The 27,662-nt window shown below is 33.2% G+C and overlaps 1 protein-coding gene and 1 long non-coding RNA gene across 5 annotated transcripts in view; both read right to left on the reverse strand.

Annotated features, from left to right (window-relative positions):
- The window catches only part of LOC134854905 (potassium voltage-gated channel subfamily C member 4-like), a 529,156-nt gene that overhangs the window by 144,251 nt on the left and 357,243 nt on the right, over positions 1 to 27,662 (reverse strand). The gene's annotated exons all lie outside the window — the stretch shown is intronic.
- On the reverse strand, positions 894 to 27,229 carry LOC134854599 (uncharacterized). The gene is made up of 4 exons (XR_010164415.1): positions 26,906 to 27,229; positions 4,480 to 4,641; positions 2,603 to 2,805; positions 894 to 1,074 (listed from the first exon to the last, which is right to left on the reverse strand). It is a non-coding gene; the product is annotated as an uncharacterized LOC134854599 (long non-coding RNA).

Consider the following 27,662-nt stretch of genomic DNA (forward strand, 5'->3'; position numbering starts at 1 on the left):
AACAAGATATTTATTTAATTAAAAACGTCACTAGTCTAAATCAGGCTCAAAAAACGGTCATTTTTTGAAAAATACAGCCATTTTTTTAATAAACCTTAGAAAACTGTTAAAAAATAAAAAAAAAAACGCTCAAAAAGTAGCAAAATACTCAGTCAATTTCCGCTTGAATTTGGCGCGAAAAGATTTTTTCCAAATCAGAGAAAAGAAACAAGAGGGGTGGTTATATTAGGCGAAAAATATATTCGGGGAAAATTTCATTAAAAAGTGAACAGTTTAGCAGAAACCGTATATGTGCTTAATTACGTCATACACTTGCTTCATACTACATACACGTAATTTTGTTCAAACAGCTAATCAACCGTAAAATAGTGACCGCTGCAGTCGCGCTATTGTGTTGCGAACTTGCTAACAGCCCGTACCCCGGGGATTTTCTGCGCAAGATCTGAAATTCTTTATTTCTTACATACGTTGATTCTCAGATCTGAAATTAGATCTGAAATAGATTTTTTCAGATCTGAAATAACCAAGAAAAAGAAAATTTCAGACCTGAAATTAGATCTGAAATAACCAATCCTTAAAGTATCCAAGCGTTATTTAAACATTTCACAACCTATTTCAGATCTGAAATTTAGATCTGAAAAAGATTATTTCAGATCTGTTTTAGAAAATTTACTGGGTACGGGAGAGCTTAGGGTACGGGAGAGCGTTTAGAAAAAATTGAGCCATCGCCGCCAAACGACGACCATGAACCTACAAACGGTTCTGTAGTCTTTAACCCCTTCTTGTCAATGTCGTTTGGAAAAATAATAAGGGGGTTTCTGATGAAATATTCACTTTCCTAATCAAAATTTAAACACTTTGGCCTAATGTAAACACTTTTATTTTAGCCTAATATATTTTTCGCCTTAAATATACAGCCCCGAAGCAAGGATTACTTTAGCTATTCAAAGTCAGGTTAGTTCCATTGCAGATCCATTCCTGCTCTATGCAAATAACATTCTTCTTGAACCAGCTGAAGGTCAAGTAAGCACCAACGTTATTGTACGAAATCCGCTCCGTCCATTGATTGCCAATCTGTCGCTTTTTCCTTTTTCATAATTTTGTACCGGCTGTCAAAAGAAAACGACGGAACAATTGAGCTGCGCTTTAGTAGTATTTTTTCAAAATTTACTTTTATACCGAGCAAAAATATGGGAAGTTTCGATTAATTTACTGTTATTGAATTGACCAAGTTACCAGTATTCAAATCTTCGAATAAGCTTTACGAATAATCAGTAGCAGGATTAGAGTGGCATCGCCCCCCCCCCTCAGAATTCGACCCCGTGCCGACCTTAAGGGTCCCCTGTGTTATAATTTGAGATGTTTTTTTTTGGCTGACTGACCCTGAAAATTTTCTCATATTCTGAAAAATCCCTCAGCTCCAATATATACTAGTTTTGAGGGGGAAACGTAGATCAAAAAACGCAGATCAAGAAAAGTCTAGATCAGCCCATGCGCCTGATTCATTTGAAAAACTACATTAAAACTATTTTTAATTGAGCTCAAAATGAAAAAAGTATATCACCTGTGACATATTATTTGAAAAGTTTTGAGGATGTGAGAGTTTGTAACTTCCAGAACAGTAAATTGCTCAAAGTTTCCAATTTTTATTAAAGCGTAAAATAAGAATTGAAAACGTTCAAAATTGAATTGATTCAAAAATTTGAGTAAAAAACGCAAAATTATCATTTTAAATTAAAATAGAGCACAAGTTTTTACAGAAAATAAAAAAAATCAACTTTCACGTTTTTTTTGAAAAAATTTATCTTTAATTGCTATAACACTACACCATATGAAAACATGTGCAGTCGGACCATTTTTGATTTTGCACTGGTCCGAGCACAAACATCTAGCTTTACGTTATAGTTCACAACTATATTCTTCTAATTGATGTCAAAATGTTGGTTATATACCCTTTGATCATCGAATCTGCACAGAAAAAGTATGATTTGAACGTCCAAAATTAATCGAAAATCAGCTCGTAAGACATTGTGGAAAAGCTATTTTCCCAAAAAAAAGTATTTTGTTCAAATAAATTGCTCGAGGTCACACATTATTTGCTCATCTTGTCAATTAAATGTCATTAACTATGGCTAGCTTTTTGCTGGACAGACAGAATTGATTAAAAAAGTAGTAAAACAATTTCGAACAAAAAAAATCATGTTACATTGATACATCACCCAAACATGGTTTCGATTAAGATAATTGAATGAATTAAACAAAAATTCGAAAATTAGTTTAAGGATTCTACAAGTTTGTTTTTAGTCAAAGATTTTGTTTTTTATATAGAAAAGTTCCAATTTTTGGCTATGAATAATAATTTTTTCTCAGATACAAAATTCTGGAAGTTTTACCCTTCTAGAAATTGTGCTGTGTAAAGGGCTTCTTTTGATACAATTTTCTCACCAATTAACTAATTTTTGTGCTATAGCTTTATTTTCTTCCTCTTAAAGTTCAATCTAACTAAGAAAAAAAATCTATCGTTCAACCTAGAAACTCATTTTTTTAGGTTTTGGGACTAAAGTATGAGAAAAAAGAAAAGGAGAAAACGAGCAGGTGGGACCTTCAATAGGTACGGGTATCCTTTTCTGTGATGATGCCCCAACACGCGCATCCCTCCTTTCCCAAAACCCAGGCGGGCGATGATGTTGACTTGACAGATGGGGTAGAAAAAAGACCAGATATAGTTCAATTGTTTGTTTTCGTCACTATAGTCGGTTAAATGGAACACGTATTCTTTAGGTGTCATCGCCATATGAAGGAAACCTATGCATAAATGGACGTTTTTTGACTCCCTGCGGACTTTTGAAACTTTTTTATATAGTTATTTAACGTGTTATTATGGCAAAATGCGTAAAATTTTTGTATCAATTATGAAAAAGAAGTATGTTTACAATAGTTTGCTTGTTAGTATCTCAACGTTAATATTAGTTTAGTTTCAATTTTGAAAATCAATTGTGGGGGGGAGGAGTGGTAAAAGGGCTCATAATTGGACCAATGTAATCGGTTTAGGAGAAAGGATATTTAAATTTGGTTCAAAGTCTAAGGTTTCACCCAATTATTAACTTTTTAGTCAACCAAACAGTGGCCTAACCCGGATGTTAATTATTTGAAGTTAACTAAGCTATGGGAATCTTACATGAGCTAACTTTGTAAACTGCAGCTCATGTGCAATTTGAACCCGCAATCATATCATTGCTGGGCACCATCATTACCGATTTAAGTGTTTTGAAACTAACTCATTGAGAGGGTCGGATGTTATATTTCAGAAAAGTGATAGAAAATCTAATAAAATGGATTTTCATGGTCTAAAATATTGTCAGTGTATTTGATTTCCATGTAACGCTCTGACAACAAAAGTCGACTAAAAATGATTTTAGTCTATTTTTTTCACGCAAAAACTTAATGAATTATATTTCATTTGAAATCCATTATAATGGATTATGTAATAAGTAAAAAATCACATTAAAATGTTTTTTTTTCTCACTTTATTTTTGTTTAGTTTCATGCAGAATTCTGCAAGAAGTTCTGCAATTATTAAATGAGTAATGCGGAAATGCTGCAAAGCAAGTGTACGGCCTGCAACATTTCTAAAGCTAAAGTTACTCAAATTACAAAACGATTCTGTCAACTTCCCCCCCCCCCCTTACCGGCCAGAACCAACCCCCTCATCCACCCGAGTTTGGACTGGGGTCTGGCGAGGGGGGTTGGTTCAGGCGTGGTTGGGTCAGTTTGGGTGGGGGGGGGAGGAGTTTTTCATAAATCTACGAAACCCTAACAAAAGTAACCGTAACATTAACAAAAATCTAAGTTGGGCTGAAAAAATTTGAAACTGAACAAGAAATAGCCAAATTTAATTTATAATGTAGAACAAACTTTATGTGCGTTGAAATTCGAATCTAAAGAAAATGAAAAAAAACATCGATTACAATGGAAATTATCAGTAATTGTCATTATCTGTAAACGAGAAAAATAATCAATTATATGGGATTTGCAATGGATTTCATTGCTTTAAATAATAATTGCAATTTAATAACTTAATCCAATTGTAATTGGTTGTTATCGATTATTCTTCGCTATTACAAACACTGATAAAAAACTTAAAATCAATCGTTTTCTATCCATGGAACTCCAGTGTGGGATGGTGTCCTAGCTCTTTTTCATTTCCCTCTTATAGATTTTCTCATATTCAATTTACAAAAGCCTTCTTACATTTTTTTTGATGTTTTAAGACTAATTTTACAAGAGAGTGGGAAACTTAAAAAAAAAACATGAAGTCAAGTTGATGCGCAAAATGAACGTGCAAAATCGTTAGCAATCTTTTTAGCGTGATTTTTAACGGTTGGCAAAAAAAATCGCCTAATGTAGCGAGCCATTCTATTAAGTCATATTACATCTGTGAATGGCTGATAACTTGATCCAAATTATGTTCATTCCAACCTGTTTTGTAGTATACGTTGAACTGACCCGGACAACAGCCATCGAATTGTCCAACGTAGTGATTGTGTTTGTGAAAAATAGGTCGGAGGTGGTGCGATATTTCCGCGAGGGCATAATTCTGCAAATTAACTGTCATTCTTCGAAATTGTTGAAATGTTGAGACTTCAATTGGTACAAAATGGCATGTTTACTGCTTCATTTTTGTTCCGACCAATTCAAGGAAAGGGAAACACTATTGCATATGGTGCTTTTTTCTCTTCTCAGCTTTGACTACCTCACGAAAAAACTCTTAAGGTGGCAAAGGTAGTATCATATTAAAACCCCTCTGTCCGTGATTTCAATTCTGCAAAAAATGAAAAAGATATCTTATCTCAATGTCAAGAATTATTGGTCAGAATTTTTCAAAAGTTCCAAACCTCATGAAACTATAACTCAGTTTTCAAACTCAATTTGATGACGATCATTTCAAGTATACTGCAACTTCTACGTTTGTATAGGAGCATTTTCTCGTTCTGCATTTTTCATCATTTTGAGGCCAAACTGTGCATTTCGTGGATTAATAGCGGATTCGGAAACATCCTGAAAACAGAATTGTCGCAACATCCGCTATTTTTGCTGGCAAAATTTACGTTCCAGTTATTTTTATCCACAGAATTTTTGCAAGTGAAAGCCACACTTTGGAACATGCTTGAAGACTTATCCTTGAATTCCAGTGACCCACAGACACCAAGTTGTGCGTCTATCCAGAACACAATTTGGTCTCATAATGATTTTAATTAACTTTCAATTTTGACAAAAGAAATTAATTATTAATTGAAAGTAATTTTTATTTAGGAAAAAAACTTTCCGTTATGCTTGAATTTATTCAACTGAATCATGGTAATCTCATCATTCTATGCTACTTGCCCACCACGCAGCAAGTCTTCGCGAAAAATTACATGGATTCAACTAAGATCACATTCAAGATCAAAATCACATTCACTGACAGAAACTTCTATAGTCAATTGAAAATTTAGACTTGTGACGGATTTTACTAAATATTTTTATCTGTTTTTTAAGTCCCAATAATCAGCTGTCTGATTTTTTAAATCAATGATCGTTCTGGTCGGTCGATAGTGAAATTATTTCGATTGTGGATTACTTTGAATTTATCTCAATAGGCAACCAATAGCCAAAAGTCACTGCTTGCTTATAACATCATTTTGTTCTAATTTGAAAAATCTAAATGACAATTGGTTGCAGGCGAAAAAATATGGCGTTTTCTTTTTTTGATTTACTGAAAGCCAACATCGGAATTAGTATTTTCTCTGAATAGTGAGTTAGGACCGATGTGGTTAACTCATAGAGTAATTTCGGATAGGGTACACCGTCTGCTCGTCACGCTATCTTATTTTCGGCCGGATAGATTCGTGCAACTTCTTAGTCTAATACCGATCCTAATCTTACTCTTATACTTTCTAGTCTCAGGGTGTTTAACTAGTCTCTGCTAGGCTGAATAGATCTAGGGTATACTGGTTTGTTGCGGCGGCTGAAGTTCTCTTGGAGAGGCAACTAATTTCTAAGTTAAATTCAAATCTCTCTGGTGCTGAAATTACAAGTAATTTCAGCAATTACAAATAAGTGGGTTGTTAGTTAGATGGATCATGATTGGTTAATATTAAGTACTTTACAGTGGTAAAATATCTAATTTGTCCAATCATAAAATGTAGTTTGGATCAGGTTCCACCCATCCGGGTTTTACAGAGTTTTTTAGAATTATCTTTCTGCAATTCAAAGGATGGATGATGAACGTTGGTATTGGGCGAACATCGTATTCTTGTCCGGTTCCTCTTGTTAGAGAAGTTCCAGGACGCTGGAGTTTGGGGCATTAATCGTTGTGTCTTCTTGTGACAACGACTGTGTTTCCCAACGAAATCAATCTGATTTCAAAATGGTTTGCTATGACGGGTTTTTCTGTATTATGTAGAGAACTTGTTTTGTGTTCAACCTCGTCTGGGAATGGCGTGGAGATTGTGCGTGGAGGGGATGCCTTGTAACTCGGATCTGTACGTATACTTGAACATCGAGGTGATAATTGGTCTAGTTCAATGAAGTCCTTTTCTGCGAAGTCAAGTCGTACTCTAAATCCTTTGAGTTGTGATTGATTGTGGACGGCATATCGGTTGTGGTTAGCCATTCTTGTTCGAGTGTAGTGGGGTCATTTTGTTTTTGGATGTTCATCTTTGTTGTTTTGTGCTGATCTATATACTGCAAGGTATAATTTACCTTGTATAAAATTTTTATTAGTTCAGTTTTTTAATTATGAATTTAGTTAGTTGTTTTCACAAAAGCATTTTGTTTTAGTTCGGTTATTTTGAAGAGTTACTCACCCTTGAGTACCTCTTATTAAAAATAGAAGTGTGGTCACAAAGCGTGGATGTAGCACGGTAGGTTAGGCCGGCTATAGAGCATGATCAGGACGTCCTCTCTGGTGGGTTAGGCCAGGAGTGGGAGTATGATTTCGTGCGGTTTCTTTGAGAGGTCCTGTTATGTGATAACGTTTTATGTTGGGTTTATGTTGGTCTTTCTTATGTTCCTTTGGTTGTGTCTTTTTTTCAAAAATCAAATTGTTTTTGTTATGGGTTTGTCTTTCGACTTTTTTGTGTTTTATTATTTCTTTCTTAGACTTTATAATAGTCTTCAGAAGAATAAATTATCCAGTTTTAAACTGGGTTAATCCGGTTTGGGTACCATTGGTTTTCTTTTCTTAGTCATGCTGTTATTTTATGGTTTGTGGTGTTTAGTAAGCTGCGTTGGTTAGTTTGTTTTAGTATATAATTCCTTTCCAACCGGGTTAAAGGAAAGTTTGAAACTTGTTATCGTGTGTTAGAGTTGTTGAGTGTGAAAACTTGAAACTGAAATTCATTATTTAAACAATTCTTTGTGGGCGAGCTGTGCGAGTTTGGATAGAATTCTTGTGCGAGTGAATGAAAATATCAAAAGGTTAGTATTGCATTTTTATTTTATTAATTTATTACATAGAATTTCAATTTTACTGCTAGTTTTGGGGGAAATTTAAAGTTATAAATTTTCATCATATTTAGATTTACTGCTTTACGGGGGAATAATTTATAAATTAATTTACTACATGTTGTATAAATTTTATCAGATTATTTTGTGAAAATATTAATGAAGTTTAGAATAATTTTAGCAAGTTTTTATTTTTTATTTTTCTTTTCTGTTTTTTGCAGATGATCGTGGTATGAAGACTAAAAATCTAAAAGAAACATGAGTAAAGAATGGTTAGTGTTACTTTAAATTTATTAGTAAAGAATATTTGAAATTATACTTACCTGTTAATCGTCTGGGAAAAAACCGTGGGGGAAGATGTCGTGTATCATGTCGGAATTTGTTAGTAACTTTGCTAGTATGCGAATGATGTTTTAAGTTTGAAGCAGTGGCCAAAGCAATTGAAGTGCTTTAATAGTTTTTAGTTCTTCGGTGCCAACTGCAAACTCATAAGGTGTGTTTTGAATGAGATTATAATTTTGTGATTGTATTTAGTATTATGAATAAATTCTAATATAGGGATTTCTATAGGTTGGATAAATCCATGTGGGATAAGGAAGGGTCTGGATTCTTCAGCATTAAAGGTCTTCGTGATGGGACAAAATATATACATCTGTGTCATTGGGTCATAATTGCGGAGGATGCCGTGGAGGTTAGTATCTTTGATGCAATAGGTGAAATTTAGAAAAAATGGTGAGGTGTACTTCGAGTTAAGAAACTGAAAACGATGATGTGGTTGTCTTGATGGAGTATGTAGATCAAAATGATTTTGTATGAAGCGATAGTATGTATATCTGTGAGTTTGTTTAGTGCGTAACATGATGTCATGTGAACAGTGCAAATCGCGTTCATGTGGTGCAAGGAAGTGAAAGGTTAGTGAAAAGAATTGAAATTTTTCTTTAAAACTTTCGTAAGCTTGCATATCAGTTAGTGCTTCAGAAATGATGTTATCATATTTTCTATCGAAAATATTGAGTGTGAATACATATGATGTTTTTATGAAGAATTTTTCTGTTAGTTGTGGGTTAGCGAAGCGGTCGTCATCTAAAAATTGGTCTTGATTAGTTCGGATGATATTATGGTCGTAATATTCTATTGTAAATTCGTTAGCTCGGGGTGCAGTGAATGTTTTTAGTGATTTTTTATATCCTATATAAGTAAATTGTCTAGGTGTTAGTGTTGCGGTGAGTCTATATAGCATATCTTTATGCTTTTCTATATCGCTATGAGTATTAGATAGTGGGAGGCAAAGGGGATTAGTAAAATGATAATATGTTGTCCAATGAAGTGTAGGCATTAAAACATGTTCATCTACAAAACTACGTGTGTCGTTAGTGTCATTAGGTGTGTTTAAAGTATATTGTGGAAATGAAGGTAAGGTGATTGCTAGAAAATCTTTCGTGTTGGTGTGGTGTGGATGATTAGTATATTCACGGGCTGTTCCTGGTTTGGTCGGGAATGGATGGTTTGGGAATTTTCTTTTTTAAAGTGCGATAAGCTCGGTTAGTGCTATTTGATGATTCGGTGGATGTTGATGATTGTGCTAATGATGCAGTATAGGCTGAGGAGGGTGTAGGAGTAGGTGGGTTTGAGGATTCTATTGTGGATGAAATTTGATTGATTGTGAGGGTGTTAGGGTGTATTAGCTGTTGTTGTAGGGTGATAAAATTATCAAGTTCTTGGGAAATTTGGGGAGTATCGGGAGAATTAGATGATCGGTCGGAATGAAATGGAGAATAGGTTGGGGTTACTTGTGAAGCATAAGAGGGAGTAGAAATGGGCGGGAGTGGATTATTTGTTGGGATTGGTTGAAAAGGGGGCTTTGAAAAAACTGAGGAGTTGGTTTGAAAATTATTGGATGGAGATGGTTCGGAGTCTGCAAATTCGTCAGGGGTTCCAAATTCGGGTTATTTAGTTGTGAAATGGAGTATAAAACTGAAATATCTGAATTAGTGTCTGAATTCATGCTTGATGTTATATTACTATTTGGAAAATCGGGTGGTGGGAAAGCAAAAAGTGGAATTATTGTAATTGGAGTGTTGAGGTTGGTTGGGTGGGAATTTGAGCGGTGCAGGGATCCAAGTTGTCGGCTCATCGTGGGCTAAAAAAATTATTATTTTGAGACTGAAAAGCGGTGGTATGGGGTTGTTCTATAATTTGTTCATATGTATTTTCATCTTGTGAATGATGTGTCATTATGTGTTGTATGGGACTTTGCGATATGTTTGGTCTAAAATTTGGGTTATGTGTTATTGCTAGGTTTCGGAAATTTCGTGGGACTAAGGATAATGGATGGTTATGTGGTAGGGGTGGCAGCTGTGGTGCTGTAGGCGTTACTTCTATGTTATTATGTTCTTCGTTGTACGTGTTCTGTGTTGTTGCTATTTTTGTGTTATATTCTTTTATTTGTGCGTCTGGAAGAATTTTGTTAATTGATGATGAAAAAATTCCAAAAAATCCTGCAAATAGTATGCGTGCTACACTTGCTTGTCTATTTACTTGTGTGTGTATAGCACATGTGTTATAGATTCCTTTTAAAAGTGAAAAAAGAAATCCCATAAAGTTAAACATTGCGTATAGGATAGTTAATTTTTCTAAGATGTAATAGGGCCATCCTAGAAAATCGAGAATTTCATTTTTTAGTGTAACAAAGCTAAAAATATTTTTGGGTGAAATATCTTGTGGTCTGTATTTTTCACCGTTTTGATATATATAGTCTTTAATATCTTTAAAATATCCGCTATAATCTTGTGTATAGATATCTGCAAATCCTGCTGTTTCGGCAAGTTTGCGTAAGTTTTGGTCAATTGATTGTCTTTGTATAGTGTCCATTTGTGTTAATAAATCCTGGAATTGTTGTGATCTAATGTGATGTTGGATATCAGTTTTTGAATATATTCCAATTGATTGTAAATCAATATTTGAGTTACGAGCAATAGCTCTGATGCTTTCGGGTGAAAATTTTTTGAGTGATTGCATTAATGTGGGGTATGGGGTAAGAAGATAATATTTATCTTCATCAGGGTTCAATTGTACTACATTGTGGCTATTCTCTGATCCACATGGGACTGCGGTATCCCAAAAATATGTTCGTCTGGAAAGTGTGTCAACAAATTGTTCTTTATTTTTATAAAAGATAGGGATTCTTTTATAACATCTTTTATCTTCAAAAACATATAGTGGTTATACTTTTTTGGTTTAAGTACAAAACCATATGATGTTTCCTTCGTAGTCTAGAAAATTTGATCTATTTCCTGATAGTAAATATCCTGCGTAGGGTATTTTTAATACTGCTAGTGCAAGTGATTGTAGGATTTGTGTCCGTTCTAATTCGCATAGTTGGTGAAGTGTTTCTAACTCAGAGAGTGACATTTCCTGAAAAATTCGACTAATTGTGTAGTCTAGTTTCATATCTAAGTGAATATCATAGTGAATATTACCAAAATAAGAATTGTTCATTAATGATAGTTCTTGTAAGCGTGTGCTGCTAGTGTCATGTGGCTGTAGATGTCCACCAGGTTGACCATTACTTATTTGGAAATTAACTGGTATATATGATGTTCCTTCGTTTAGGGGATGACCTGTGGCATGAGGGTCAATTTTTATTTTTCCAGTGGTCATGCCGAAACCTTTTTCGTATTCAACTAATATTTCAGAATATTGTGTTTTGCATGCATGTTTCTGTATTTGCATGCAAGTTCTGTTTCTTGATATATTTGAAAACGGGTCAATTTATTTTCTATATTGTGGATGTTTTTAAAATCAGTACTTTGTTTTCGTGATGGATTTACTTGTTCATATGGGATTGATTGTATGAAATATTTCTCGTGAAATTTTATCATTCGGGCGTGTATTTTTGCTACTTGAAATGTTGTACATGTATCTTCGGGAAACCAAACAATTGTTGCTTGTGTTCGTGTTGTAGGGTCACAATAGCCTTGATCGTTTTTACAAGGTAATCTAATTCCTTGATAGATCATTGTGTTGTCAGATAAATCTCGTGTGAGTTGTACTTTTTCGAGTTGTGTTTTCCAATCGAAAAACATTATTTCTTGATATCCTTTATTTTTTGTGTCTGCTTTGCAGTTTGACGGGTTATTTATACCAATGTGTGGTATCCAGTGTTTATCGTGTATGTCGTAAAATAATCTTCCGTGTGCGCCGTTGTATGGGTGTTTTTCATCTAGTTTTATATGTCCTTGATATCTTTCAAGTTCTGCTTGATGTACAGAATCGGAAATAACTTGAAAATTTACTAGTTTTCTGTCGGTGTTTTTATTTCTTGTGATGTTTAGTCTGAGTAGCTCGTTTTTACAATCATTGGGATTTAGATGCAAAAGTCGTTCTATATTACTTTGGTAGAATGATTCATGGTCAAGTCGGTTTTTATTTCCGTTTGAAACTTGTGAACAATGTACTTTCTTTTCGGAAAATGTTGCTGTAAATTTATATCCTATGATTGTTGTTGCTCGGGCTTTTGAATAGAATGTCGCTATTACATTTGTAGTTTCTATAGCTTGTGGTTCTGTTTCGCATTGTGATACTTGGTTTATTGCATATTTGTGTAGTGTTTTTTGTTCATTTTCTTCACAATCGTAATGTGTTACTAATAGGTCTTGCGGTCCTGTGCGAGGAGAAGGATTTATGTTCTGATCGGAGATTATTAGAAAAAGGAGTTGGAGAAAAATCAATGTTTTTAGAATATACATGTGTATGATAATCCTGAGTACGGGTTATAAAATGTGATGTAACCAATTGTTTTCTTGGTATATCTGTCGTATTTATATATTACTTCAGTTGTTATAAAAGGCGGTGGTAGCGATTGAGCTGTTATATTTGGTGGATTTAATGGATAAGGATGTTGAGCAATATTGTTTAGTTTAACCGTGATTTCAAATTTTAATTGTAGGCTATTTTGTTGGAGTATTTGGATGTTATAGTCACGAATGTCTTCGTGGATATCTTGTCTATATTGTAATCTATTAAGTGCCCAGTTGTGGAGTCGGTTACTTTCTGGGTGTTGTCCAAATAATGGTGGAGGTGCTGTGAATGTATTCCAGTCTAATCTTAAAGGGATATTTGTTGATGATTGTTCTCGATATCTAGCGTCGAGGATATTTGGGAAATTTAAAGGAAAATGCGTCGGTGAAAACTGGCTTATTGATGGTGTTGATGGTAGTGATAATGTTTCTGGTAGTGATGATGATGTTGTTGTATCTGTAGAAATATTTATTGGATCATTTATTAAATTTGGTTCACCTTGTGTGAAAGATTGCGTTGTCCAATATGGTTAGTCGTGATGTTTGTTTTGGGGGGTTAAAGGGATTTTCACGTATTTGTTCAGATGTTGGTGTTGAACCTAAGTAATCTGAAGGTAGAGTTGAGGTGCTACGTTGTGAAAGAAGTGTAGGGGTTTCCGGTAATAAGCCAATTGGGTTTTCCGGAGTACTTGGTGATGGGGATTGGGGTATATCAAAATGAACTCGGGGGGTTTGAAAGTTTCTATTTCGTCGTGGATGTATGATTTGTCTATTTATTTCAACTGCATTTTGGTTTTGACTAATATTTCGAATTCTATTTAATTCCTGTGGTAGTGTCGGGTATAAGTTAAATGTTGGTTCACTCAGAGGTGCCTGTCGCTGAACTGGTTCTAGTGGTTCAGATAAGCGAGCGTGTCGTTCTTCAAAGGTATATGGGTTATCCTGGAAAGAAATTCGTGTAGATGTTTGGGGATTTTGGTCAGTTGTAGGTGGTGTCGGGTTTTCTTGGGATGCTTTTGGTGAAGACTGACTGTGTAATTGTTGGTTAGCAATTTTTGAGGGTTTTTTGATTGATTTCTTTTAGTGAAAAAATTTATGTTTATTATATTATTCTTCAAGAAAAAGAATTAAAAGGATTGTTGCTAATGCGAATATTATGACTGCTTTCTTTATGCATTTGCATATTGTTAATATTAGTGATGATAAAAATATTATAAAAATTACAAATAGTAAAAAGATATCTGTTCTACTAAAAATGGTTCGAATCTTTTAAACAAATTTTGGGTTTTCGTAACTGTGAATATGATCAATGACTTGGGAAAGTTGGAGATATATTTCAAATAGGGAGTAGAAAATTTTTAAAAAATTTTGCAAAAAATGATTAAAATTATTATGAAAGCTTCAAAAGTATCAAAAAGAAACATGAATAAAATTTTAAATTTTGTTAAAAAGTTTATTAAAATGTTGAGAATTATGTTAACTGATCGAGAGAAGAGCATTTAAGAAATGGCTCTTGATCGAACATTTTTTGTTGTTTGGGGCGATTTTTAAGTGTGGTCGAGTTATTTATTGGTTTTTTGACAAGTGGGTTGAGATTTGTGAAAAAGTGTTGGAGGCTAATTTTATGGTATTCGGGAGGTCTTCTTTTACTTTATTTTTATTTGTCAAGTTATCTGGGGTATTTTTGAGGTCTTTCTACTTTAGGCTAATTTAATATGGTTGTTCTTTTACTTTAGGCTAATTTAACATTTTTGTTTGGGGGGTTTTTGAGGTCTGAATTGGGAAAATATTGTTGATCTTTGCGTTATCAGATAAGGGAGGGTTATGATATTATGGTGGTATTTGTTTTAGTTGTCAAGTTTGAGAAGCTTGCTTATTTTTGACCTGGAGGTTATAAAGTTATAGTTATAGATATGCCTGAAGTGTAATATCTTTCGTCTAATTGGTTTGTGTTAGATTTAGAGAAGTTGACGGATTGGATGAATCCTATTGGCTAATTTTGAACTAAATTTGCTGTGTGATTGTCAGCATGTTATTTTGAAAAATGAAAGTTCAAAATGTTTCAGAGGTGTAAAGATTATTTATTTTAAAATTAAAGCTGTTTTTGAAATTCAACTTTCTTTAATATTTTAGATTGTGGGATGAATGTTTTATAGTTTTTACGTGGTTGATTTCTAAGTCGTGATGACTCTCTATGTTCTGACTTCTCGACTTGTTCTTGGGGTATAATTTTTTCTATCATTTTTCTATTTTTTTTCTTTCTTTTTGAGGTATAATTTGATCTAGCTTTTTTGTATTGTTTTTGGTTGTAGATTGTTTTCTATTTTGTTTTTCAAGGTGAATGTCGTTTTGTTTATTTATTTCGTTTTCCGTATGTAGGTGATTTTGAATAACTTTTAAACTTGTGAAAGAATATAATTGAGTTAGTTCGCATAGTGCGTATTCTTTTGGGTAGTAAGGCAATAGATTGTTTCTATGTTGAACAATTTCTTTTGGTCTGAATCGGTGATTTTATATGTTACGTCGGTGGGTTTGGCGATTATTTGGCATGGTCCTTTACGAAGGGGTTGTAATTTTTTTGAAATTCCTTTTTGTGTTTTATAATTTGGTATTAAACAAAGGTTCCAATTTTTAAATCGGAGGCTGGTGTAAAACGTGAATTGATTTGTTCGTTAATGTTTTGTCTTTGTAGCAATTTTTTTGTTACTTTTTGATAAATTTCGTTGTGTTTTTTATCTTAATTTAAAATCCATTCGGTATGTGTACCGGAGGCTAATTTTAGGACTTGTGGGTGATGAAAATGATCTTCATCATGTGTGTGTAAAGGTAGGTTATAACAAATTGAGTCTTTATTCGGTTGACAATGACCTTGTGCATTTTTATGAGAGTTTGCTGTAAACATAATTGGTTTACGTGGCTTTTGATTAAAAACCATTTCATATGGTGACATTCCTGGAGTTGTCGTGATTTGTGAATTATATGCTAAGGGAAATAGTTTTACATCTGCTGACCATTCGGTGTATCTTGTATCATTTCCGTTTATGATACATCTAAGATATTCTTGTAGTGAACGGTTCATACCATCGACTAAACCGTTTGTCCAAGGTGCATGAGATGTACGTGGTTTGTGCTTAATGTTGTATAATTGACATAGTGTGATGATATCATTATTTATGAATTCTATGCCGTTGTCTGTAACTAGAATTTCGGGTAATCCGAACTTGGCTATCCAGTGTTCGTAAAGTGTTGTGTAAGCATAGTAAGCGTTACAATGTGGTACTGAGTTGAGTGCTACATAGTGTGTAAAAGCGTCAACAATTACCATAATGTATGAATTTCCTTCAGAGGATGGTGAAATTGGTCCTTTTGTGTCAAATGATATACGGTGGTTAAAATATAAACTGTGTCCTTTAAAATCTTGTTTTTGTGCTACTTGTTTTCGATTTGGGTAAGGTTTATTTAGCTGACATACTATACAATCATTGCATAGTACTTTTATCCAAATTGGTGCATTTGGGAAATAGAAATTTTGTATAAAATTTGAATATGTTTTCTCTGATCCAGAGTGTCCTTTAATGTTTTGTGTATGTGAAATGTTAAAAGCTATGACAATCATACTTAAAGGGAGACAGGGAACTGTAGATTCATTTAATTGATATTCTGGAAGGTCTGTGTTTTCATTAATTGTTGTACTATTAAATTTTCGAAAATATCGGAGGAGTGTTTTATTTCCTAAAATTGTGGTATCTGCCTTTACGGGTATAGTTTTGTATTTGTGCCATGATTTTAGTTGTCGAATTACTGGGTCAAGATTTTGATATTGTTTCAAGGTATTAATTGTAATTTTTTCTGTTGAAGGGAGAAAAATGTTTTCAATTTCTAATTTGGATAAAGGAATTGTGTCAAGTATGTCATGGAGGTTGAAAACTTGATTTATTGTGTATTTTGAATCATTCGTTTGTGGTCCTGATAATTGTATTTTATCGGTTAAATTTTCTTTTTCAATTAATGGAAAAAGATCTTTTTTATGCGAGTGTTGTTTTACTTGTTTTTGTTGGGTGTTATTTGTTATCCATTGTGAGTATGGAATTGGTTTGAAAGTTGATGTTCCAAGTAGACCAACTTCGTAGTGGTTATCTTGGCAATCTAAGTAAAGTGGGAAGTGTTGGAGATTATTTATTTGTGAATGTTCAATGTCAGTTTTTACTGCATATTTGCATTCTAATCGGGGTGATGTTTCATCTTTTGCAAGGTAAAATTTTATATTTTGTGGTATTTCAACTGTAGTTTTTCGTGTAAGTAATTCAGGTGGTGTATTTCGGCTTAATGTATCTGGTAATGCGAGATTTTTTCCTGCTGTCCAAACTATATGTAAGTTTGGAAATTTCATTAGTATTAATTGAAATCTATAAACTCGGTGATTTGGATTTGACTTCTGTGTAAAGAGAAAAATGATTGGTTTATGATCTGTGAATAGAACTGTTGGATGTTTTGATCCAAGTATTAGAAATTCATATTCTGTAAGTGTATAAATGATAGCTGTACATTCTCTCATTAGAGTTGAGAGTCGTAGCTCTGCTTGAGTGAATAATCGGGAATTTGCTGATATAAGGTTCATTTTATTTGTACCGTTGTTTGATTGTAATAATGCTGCGCCGATGCCAAAATTGGAAGCATCGCACATTGCATCGAATGGTTGATTTGGGTCTGGAATTGTGTTTGAAATTTGTTCAGTTAAAAGTTTTTTAACTTCTTCAAATCGTGTTTGATGTTCAGTATTCCATTCAAAATTATTTTGTTGTCTTAGGATATTATAAAAACGTCTTAAATATAATTGCATTTTATAAACGTATTTGCTTAAGAAGTTTAACATTCCAAGGAATTCTTGGATTTTCTTTTTGTTTGTTGGTGATTGAAGTTTTTGAATAGCATCAATGCGTGATTTCAATGGAGTGATTGTGTTTCTTTCTATGTTATGTCCTAAAAATTTAACTCTTGTTAAGAAGAAGTGAGATTTGTCGGGGGCGGCCTTCAGATTTTCGTTCTGAAGTATTTTATGATAGTGTTCTAAAACTGTAAACATTTCTTCTTTTGTCTGTGATTGCATAAAAACATCGTCTAAAAAGGTGATTGCGCTTTTCTTAAGTATTAGTGGTCTAAAAATTTTGCTCATAAAAGCTGAAAATGCTGCTGGTCCTATGCATATTCCATAGAATAGGCGGTTGAATTCGTATTGTTGATTTCCAATAACAAATTGTGTTAAACGTCGTGATTGTTCATCTAGTGGCATTTGATTGTATGCACTATTCATGTCTGCGGTTGTAAAGTATTTTCCGTTTATTTTTGTTAAAATAACTTGTATTGTTTCAATAGGCCAATTGCATTTTGATTCGTCTATTAGTGAATTGAGATATCTAGCGTCTAAAACTATTTTTAATGATTCTCCTTTTGCTAGGATAATAACAGGGTTAATAAATGTGTTACCTTTTGGTTGTTCTTCCTTGTTTACCGGTGAGATAATTTTGTATTGTTCTAAAATATCAAGTAATCTATTTACTTTGTCGTGTAAATGAATTGGTACTTTACTAGCTCTTTGTTTCTTGAATACTGCATCAGGTTTTAACGGGAGATGTAGTAATGAACTGATTTTTCCAACATCAAATTTTGATGTTGCATAGACTGATGAATGTTTTATTAGCTGTTTAGCTAACTTATCAAATTCGTCTTGTGTTTTTTGTGAATGTTGGAAGTTAAACATTGTTAAAAACTTTTGTTGATGTTCTGTATAGTTGGTTATGTTGAATATAGGTTTGAAATATGGGGTTTTTGTGAAATAGTCTGTATTTCTTTTTTCTTTTCTTATTATATTATTGATGGATATTTCTTCGTTAAGAATTGTGGATTGACAAATATCTAATAATTGGAGTATATTATTTACGCGGTATGCTTTTTCATGTATGGGTGATATTGTAGCGTTTGTTTCGCAATATCCTAAAAGTCCTAAGGGTAATGTTACTTTGTATGGTGTATTGTTATATATATGCAACGAAATGGGTTCTGAATTCGTATTTTTCAAATATTTTATCGATGAGATCGTGATTTTGAAAAACTTATGGATAGGTTTGAATTCAAAGTCTGACATAAAGAGTTGTTGTTTATTTTGATTTTTATCATATTGGTGAACTTGTTTTATTGAAAAGTTATATATATCTCCTGATAGTGGTTTCAGGTGTTTCCGTTTTTGGTGATAAATTGGGTAAAATTTTGAAAAGAATGGTGGTTGTTTATTTAATCTTTGAAAAAATGTTAGAGCTGTATTTTTTGTTTTTGTATATTTATCTTTGATAAGTATTTTACTATTCAATATGTTGATTGTTGGTATATATTTCGAGATAAATGGTATGCCAATGATATTGTGTTTAATATCCGTGATATAAAATATCTTTTTAAATGGTTTGTTTAGAATTTTGTTTTGTTCCATTGTTTTTGTGGGAAGAAGGAATAATTGAACTTTTCCATAATTTATTAGTGTTGATCCTTGTGCTGTTGCTAGTTTACTAGAGGTTGCAAGAGGCATTAATTTTGGGTGTGATGTTTTGATTTCATTCCATGTGGGAATGTTAATTATGTTTGATTCTGCTCCTGAATCAATTAAAAAATCAATTTCAAGGTCTGGTGGTTGAAATTCCTTGTTTCTTGGGCTTTCTAAAAGAAATGGTATTGTCCAAATTTTTTCTTTGGGTTGTTCTTTTTGTATATTTTGGTAAATGTGATTCGTATTTAAGCTTTTTATTTTGTCATTTTTGTTGGGTTTACTTACCGTGTTAATTTCGTTTATGTTTTGTGCAGTTTGTGTAGAATTGATGGGTTCAATGTAATAATTGTGAAGAAGTTCCAACTGATTTTCATATATGTGTGATGTAAAAGGTTGTTCATATAAAATAGGTTCGTAGTCGTTTTCGACTGCTATCATATTGATGGAAATGGTATTTTCTGTATCACTTTCTGTGTCTGATGATTCACAGTTTATTTGATTTAATTGTAGTTCGTTATTTCCTGTGTCATCAGTTCCTGGGGGGTCTGATGTTGTTTCTTCATTTTATTGTACTTGATTAATTTGTATCTGATGTTTTGGTGTACTATCTCTGTGTCGATGTTTAGAATTATCATAATGGTTATTATTTCTATGTGGTGATTGAGAATAATTTCTATATCGATTATTATAACTTGAATTTCGATTTTGTGAATTATTCCGTGATCTGTTTTGATAATTATTATTTGATCTGTGATAGTTTCATCTGTTATATGAGTTATTTCTTGATCGGTTGTTCGGGTTATTCTGATTTCGATTGTTCGAATAACTTCTATTTCTTTTATGTGAATAGTTTCTGTTTCTGTTATATGATGAGTTTCGTGATTGATTATTGGAATAGTGTTTATTCCTTGGGTTTGATTGGGAACTGGATCTAGAAACAAATTGTGTTGCACTGGAATTTGATCTTGAATAGTTATTTCGACTATTTGATCGATTATAATTATTTTGTGAATAATTCTGTGTATTTCTTCGTTCTGGTGATCTTCCTCTATAACTTGAGTTAAATGGTGATTGGTTCCTTGTGTAACTGTTGTTGTTCGGAAGTGGTTTTCCTGAACTGTTGTTACTGTATATGTTTTCGTTTGGTAAATTTTGATCTTTCTTCATATATTGATAGAATGATTTGTTTGGTTCTCTATGTTTTTGAGGTTTGTTCTGGTTATCTTGTTGTTTTTGTCTACATTCAGAGATACTATGTCCGTATCGTCGGCAATAATTACACCATTTTTTGAAAGATGGTTTACCTTTAAAATTTGGGTGTTTTTCATAAATATTTAGTATTTCATCTGTATCTGATTCCTGTAGGTTACTGATGTGCGTAGTGTTTGTTTCGATTCGATTAACATACTGTAGTTTTAGATTTTCTGTTTCTTAGAGTTTCATTGTGACTTCCACTTGTTCTAGTTTGTCTACTAGTTTTCGAAAATCTAAATCTGGCTCTCGAATTGAGGAAGGATGAGATGCTCTCTTTTTTATTGCTATTTTCCTTAATTGAGGTGTTAAGGTCATCATTAAAATTTCTGTCATTTTTGTGTTTTATAGTCATGTGTAATTAATGAATATGCTTTTCGAACTAATGTTTCGATGCGTACTGCTAATTGTTTGATGGTTTCATTTGGTAATCTGCGAATTTCATTACATAAAACTCTTTGGTGTTGTTTATTTCTTTCGGAGTCAAACATTTCTGAAAATTCTTGTGTAAATCTTTTCCAATCTGATTTTATTTCTATAGGTAATACTAAAAACCATTTTTGGGCTGCGCCATCTAAGGTTGTTTGTATCAACGCTGTGCGTCGATGTATCCAATTTTGATGTAATGGTGTATTAATTGGTTCAGGTCCTATATTTAAAATTAAATTTGCTGTTACTGCATTTAAATAATCTTCTACAGAATATTCAGGATCTGTTCCTGTGAAAACCATTAGTGGTTTATTTGATGTTATTGATGATCCACCCATAAGGTATGGATTCATTGTCATTTGTAGTGATTCTGCGGCATTTGGCATTTGTGAAAAATTTGAAAGTTGATTCTTTGTTATTTCGTGTTGTTGAAGATAATATGGGAAGGTATTTCGTTTTGCATTTGAGTTGGTTGGTACGAGTGTGTGATCGTTGGATTTTGTGGTTGAATCGGTTGAAAAGATTGTGTATTAGTGGGATTTTGCATTTGTATTGGTTGTTGATTTCGTGTTTCTGTTGGATTTTGAGAAAAAATTCTATTATATGTATAAGGTTTTTGTGCTCCTTGTCCGCGATATTCTTGGGTATACGGTGCAAAAATATCTGGTTGTAAATAATCGTCAGCAGATGATAAGTAATCCGTATGATGAGGTGCTTGCTTTTTATTTTTATTTTGTTGAAAAAATGGGTAATTTTCACTGCGATCCTGTGGGGGATGTGAATTAGTTCGAAAATTTACTGAGTTGGCTGTTGTCATTGGGTTATTCCAATGATGAGAACTTATATGATTATTATCAGGTTTTCGTGGGGGATAATTTGTTTTTGGCGAATGTGCGTAGTTATAATTGTGTTCTGCAAAACTGTTTCTTGTGAACGTTCTTCGTGTTTTTGACGGTATTGTCGTAGGTCTATATGTTTGATAATCCATATGTGAATATTTTGGAGCAACCGAAGGTTTAACGGTTGATTGTAAGGTTACTTGTGCCGTTGAAGTGTTTGTATTTTTTGGTGTTGTTAAATTTGGACGTATTGGTGAAATACTTTGTTGTGTAGTTGTTGTTGTTTGGACGATTTCTTCATTTATGAAGTGTGATGGTATTTGAATATCTTGTTGTGTAAGATTTCTAGTTCCATTAAGGTTTTCATTGTGTTTGACGGTCGAATTTAAACTATTATTTCGTGTATCAGGTAAAAATGTATTATAGTTCAATGGTGTTGCATCAATGGTCAGTGGTACTACTCTCACATAATCTCTTTGATAAGATATTGTACTTATTGCTTGACTTGAGATTGATTGTGGGATATTTATAAATGCATGATGAGACCATTCAGGGTCCCAAACGTAATCTTACTGTTCTGTGATGGCAGTATCATCGTTTGGATTTTGAGGTCTAAAATTTTTTCTTGCTTGTGAAATTAAGTCTATATTATGTGTGAAATAATCTATTATAAACCATGCCAAAATTTTTTGTAAATCATGTTTTGTGTGTTGTGAAACATCGTCTTTAGTGAAATTTTCTTTGATTATATGTAGAAAAGTTGAAAATAATGTAATTTTATTTCGTACTTTTATATGTTTGGATGTCTCAGTTGGTGAGATACTTTGAATTTCTGTTTTTTCTAATATTGAAATGTAGCTATATATTATTGCAAAGACTTCGTTAGTGAATATAGAATTTGCTCTTTGTGAGTTATGGTATTGTATGCTTTTAGTATATTCTAAGAATATTTTTGAAAATTCTAATTCAAGATCGTCTGTTTGAATTACATATTTGCGATGATTCGGATTTGGTGTGCTGAATTCTATGGTGTAGATTTCGTATTGTTGTGTTAAATTACATATATCTTTCAGATAATTTTCAATAATTTGTCTTTTGATTTTTACATCTGGGAATTCTGCTTTGCATGGACTGATTCCGGGTTCAAACAAATTTAGGAGTAAATTCTTGCAAAATATATGCTGCCCTCTATCATTGGGTGCATCTACGAGGAAGGGGTAAACTTCTTCGTCATCTGGACTTTCGTCACTTTGAGTGTGGCTGTGGCTCATTTTTTCGTTTAATGACTGTTAATATATAACTATCGATGTGCCTAATTGGTTGATTCCAATTATACAAGTGTACTGGTTTGTGTTTATATTGTTTTTTTATTCTTCTTTTTCCTCTTTTTGATGAATTTGAAGTTGTTTCTGAGTCGGAAAAATATAATTGATTGTGGATAGGACAATTTTTGTCAATCGATTCTTTTAATTTATAGAGTTCATCTAAATTGCTGGCTTCTGATTCTGAAAATGCGTTTCTATTTTTTGAAAATCTTTTTCGTGTGATTTGTCTTTGTTTGTTTATTATTTTCTTTTAATTGTTAGTCGTTTTGTTCTGATGTTTCCAACTGTTTGTGTATGAGGTGTGATTACAAGATCGTCTTTTTTGTTATCTATTTCGCAATTTTGTAAAACGATTGTTTGTTTATTTCCTAGATTTTTGAATGACATAAGGTTTAGGATGAGGGATGCAAAAAGTTGTTAGATGATGTCTACTTTTCTTAAACTGTTAAGGTAAGAGGAGGGTTCAAGTGAAGGATGAATAACCGAAGTTCTTCACTGTTTATCCTAATTTGAATGGTTAGTTTTGTTGAAAAATTTCTATTAGTCTTGGGTTTTTTGGAAGGATTGGATAGTGAATCGACATTTGAGGTCGTTAGACACTTGCTAAGTGGGTGGGGGAGAACAAAATTGTTCTTTTTGATCCAAGGATTGGCCTTGATGATCAAGTTTTAAATTTAGTGAAATAGAAAATTAATTAAGATCCAAGGATAAGCCTTGATGATCTGGTTTTAAAATTAAGTGAATTTAACTTTAAAATGGTTGGAATTTATTTAAGAAAAAGATTTAGTTTTTTAATGATATTAGTGAGCTTATGATTGCTGTTATGTCTAGGTGATGAAGCTGGGACAACAAATGATTTTATGATTACTAACAATGTATTGTCATTCTACTAATTTTTGTTTTTATTTTCAATAAATATTTTCCAAACATGTTTTATATAAGACTGCAGAATTTAAGAAAACGATCTGAGATCTTTTTATCAATCGTTATTGTAAATTAATAATCTTGTTTAGCGCCTGTAATGATCATGAAGTTTTGACTTCAAAATTTTATGTTTGCAAATGAAAATCTAAATTCATTGCTAATAGGATTCTAAATATAAAAGTTTGTGTTGGCTTTTGCCGTACAATCATATAACTATATGGTAAGTTTCTACTTTGTCGTATGTCGTCTCTTGTTCGAGGTCTTCTTGCGATTCCGGGTAGTTCTGCTATCGTTCGGAATATCGGCTCTGATCTATTGAGTCGTAGAGACATTTCGATTAAATTATCGTCGTATAACATTTTAAAAATGTTTTGTCTAAATTCTAATCTATTTTTGGTTAAACCTAAGCTATTCAGGTCTTTTCGAGACTTATGGTCGCACCAGATGAGTTAGGACCGATGTTGTTAACTCATAGAGTAATTTCGGATAGGGTACACCGTCTGCTCGTCACGCTATCTTATTTTCGGCCGGATAGATTCGTGCAACTTCTTAGTCTAATACCGATCCTAATCTTACTCTTATACTTACTAGTCTCAGGGTGCTTAACTAGTCTCTGCTAGGCTCAATAGATCTGGGGTATACTGGTTTGTTGCGGCTGCTGAAGTTCTCTCGGAGAGACAACTAATTTCTAAGTTAAATTCAAATCTCTCTGGTGCTGAAATTACAAGTAATTTCAGCACTTACAAATAAGTGGGTTGTTAGTTAGATGGATCATGATTGGTTAATATTAAATACTTTACAGTGGTAAAATATCTAATTTATCCAATCATAAAATATAGTTTAGATCAGGTTCCATTTTAAACTTTCAATCGATCAAACGAGTTTGGCCAATTTAAGTCTAGGTCACGCTCTGCTGATTCAGAACTTTAATTGAGTTAATGAATGGTCAGAATAGCTCAAAAATTTCAAAGTGCGTCACTCTATGCCGGGGCTCTTTTGATTTGTTAACAAATTGAAAAGTTTTCACATATAATCTACTGATATCAAAGGTTCAAGAAACTATCTCGCCGCTAATGTATATAAATTTAGTTCTGAATTGGTTATTTTTACCCGCATCAAAATCTAGAGGTCGGATGTTTGGGGCCCAGCGTGCTTGAGGCTGTGGCAAAAGGCAAAAGTTCAAACACTGGTTTTTATAAGTTTGCGTGTAATAAATGTGTGTCGGTTCTAGCTATTTCCATGTACGATTGCGTCGTTGGAGGATATCAGAAACATTTTACAAGGTTTTTTTGTTTGTTTATTAGGAGAAAATATTGATTTTGATGTTAGCTTAGATTAAATCAAAAAGACTGCATGTTTTTTGCAGTTCAATATCTTTTTTGCAGAAATCATATTTCTTGCAGTACACCATTCTTACATTTTGTCATATGGAAACAAAACTTAGAGTTAAGCCGCAAAACTGCCGGAGGAAGACATTACAAAACTTTGCACTAGCAGCACTGCTTTAGTGGTTGAAAAGATGCAGCCAACCAAATCAAACAGTATTCCAAATATCGGCAGATTGACTCACTATAATTTCGATACAGTATTTTTTTGACAATCTGACAAGTCACCACACTGCTTTTCTCAATCACTAACTCACAACAAGATCTATCGTATATCAGGGCCCACCACTGAATTTTCTAGCCGCGCTTTATGACCAATTAAAAAAAATTTAATTAAATAATTGACAAATAAACAAAAGAAACAATTTTCAATTTTTTCTTTGTTTTATCACCCAGGACGTTATAAAAAATACAAATGGCGTGTTCATCGTCTCGTGATATTTTATTAGGACCTAATTGCTGACTCCGAGTAAACTAAAAGAACGCAATATAATGCTCGTTAATTATCCAAAATTGGTCAAGTTAGCAATTTTCAAAAATTGACTGAAAACAAATACCCAAAGCATAAATACTCCACACTTTCTTCCAAAGTCAAAACAAAAACCAGCGTAATCATTTGCTATGAAACTAGTACAAAATAGTCTGCGTTTTTGAGGCATAAGTAATTGAATAATGATATTGACAAGTTTAAAAAACCATTTTGAGAATGGTAATTTTTAATACAAAAGCCATCGGCGGGTCTATATAACTCTTTCTCCTAATTGATAAATAACAAAAATCGAACAATTCACTTACAACATGGAATAATTTTTGCAAAAATGCAGGGTTGATATCTCGAGCGTTGGATCAGCTTGAAAATATGAAACACATTTGAGTTCATATTACAGAAAATTATGTGAAAACGGCGAAAAAAAGAGAAAACGACGAAAATAATTCCACGCTTGTTTGAAATAGCTGCTTTGTTTCGGCCAATCCCATATTATTATACTGCTTTTCTTTGTGTTTTCGTTTCAATTTTGTCAAAAATATCGATTCATTTTTCATCAGTTGGAGAGGGGCGGTTTACCGAAAATATCCACTTTTCCCAAAAAACGCACTCTGTAAAAAAAGAAACAATCAGACCACTGTGGTTGTTTTCAACAATGAAATTTTAAAGTAAAGTTGATTAGAGAGTTTTTAGGTTTTGACTGCAAATATTTGGTGGACAAATAATCCCAGGATGCGATTGGTGCCATTCATTTTTTTGCGTTTATGGAAAATTACTCTAGATAACCATAAATATAAATTTCAGATGATAATTAGTTTTACGCGACTCTTCAAGTGACCAAAATGTTCAGACAATGTTTTATTTTCCAAAAGGTGATTCAAAGTTGGTTATCACAAAATGACTGTATGAAGGTGCGGTATTAGGGGAGTCTGGACACCTCCTCCCATCTTCAGGATTCGACCCACTGACGTCCCAAAGGGTCTCCCCTTTTGGTATAACTAGAGATAGTCATTTTCGGATGAGTAGTTTTGAGAGAGAGCACTCGCCGAAAAAAACTTTGGTCGAAACTTTGTAAAAGTACCAAAAAAACTTAAGAGAAAGGTACCTGTGGGTCGAACCAAATTGGGAAAATTGGGTCAAAATAGCAACTTTTGTGATTTGAGAGAGATCGGAACATCAATTTGGCCGACCAAAAAAGGGCGGCAAAATTACTGAAAGGTTTTAGAATATATCCCTTCCAGGAAACCCTAGATCCGGCCCCCGACTGTTTAAGTACAAAAGTTTTCCTTTCTTGAACAGAACGAAAAAAGAAAAAGGGTTGCATATATTTGAAGCGAAGCGGAGAAAATCAACAAAGGTAGCTGCTGTATATATCTTTTTGGGGACAACTGTCGCTTACCAATTTTCCCAATGAGAAAATAGGGAAGCAGTAAACTGTATTGCCTGGACTTCGATATGAGACAGCTGGGTTCTCAATCTGGTCGTTAGTTTGATACGAGTACAAACAATACACACGTCTGAGCGATCGGCATATTTCGGCATGTCGCTCGGTCCAAAAATCGCGACTCGAAATTGGTAGTGGGATTATAAAAACGAGGGAAGTCGAATGGTAGCTAGAGATTGAAGAGTTGACGACTATATCGGAATGACAATGAAATAGATGAAAATTTAATAGAAACCCCAGGAATAATTTATTACAAAAAGTTATAAGCACTGAGCTCATGGTTAAACAATCAGAGTTCAAACTACTCTCGATAATTCAAACGAACTACAGTCAGTTTCAAATCTTACTAAGAGAATTATATTGATTTGACACTCGAAGGAATGCGAATAATTTATGCTTGGTGTAGTTTTTTGTTCAGTTAAATTTCTGAGATCGAAATGATGTTTTGTAACGGAAACGATTTATGCCCCCTTGAAAATATCGACACCCTGCGTTCGAAAGAAAAAAGATATGTTATCTTAGATTCTTTTAAGGATCTGGGGATTTTAAAGTTGCCAGTTTAGCCATACTCTGGACTAATTCATTCGCAATGCAAAAGTTTTATTTATGATACTGAAACCGTTTTGCGAATTATTCATTTGTGGAAAAAATCATGCACAACAAAATGTTCAATAACAAATTGAGGCAAGTTCATTATTCTTATCCATTTCATACTCCTCAACTTTTCATCTTTGTTTTGTCCAAACTTTACGCGTT

The sequence above is a fragment of the Symsagittifera roscoffensis genome, chromosome 9 (genome assembly GCF_963678635.1).
Source record: "Symsagittifera roscoffensis chromosome 9, txSymRosc1.1, whole genome shotgun sequence".
Lineage (NCBI taxonomy): Eukaryota > Metazoa > Xenacoelomorpha > Acoela > Convolutidae > Symsagittifera > Symsagittifera roscoffensis.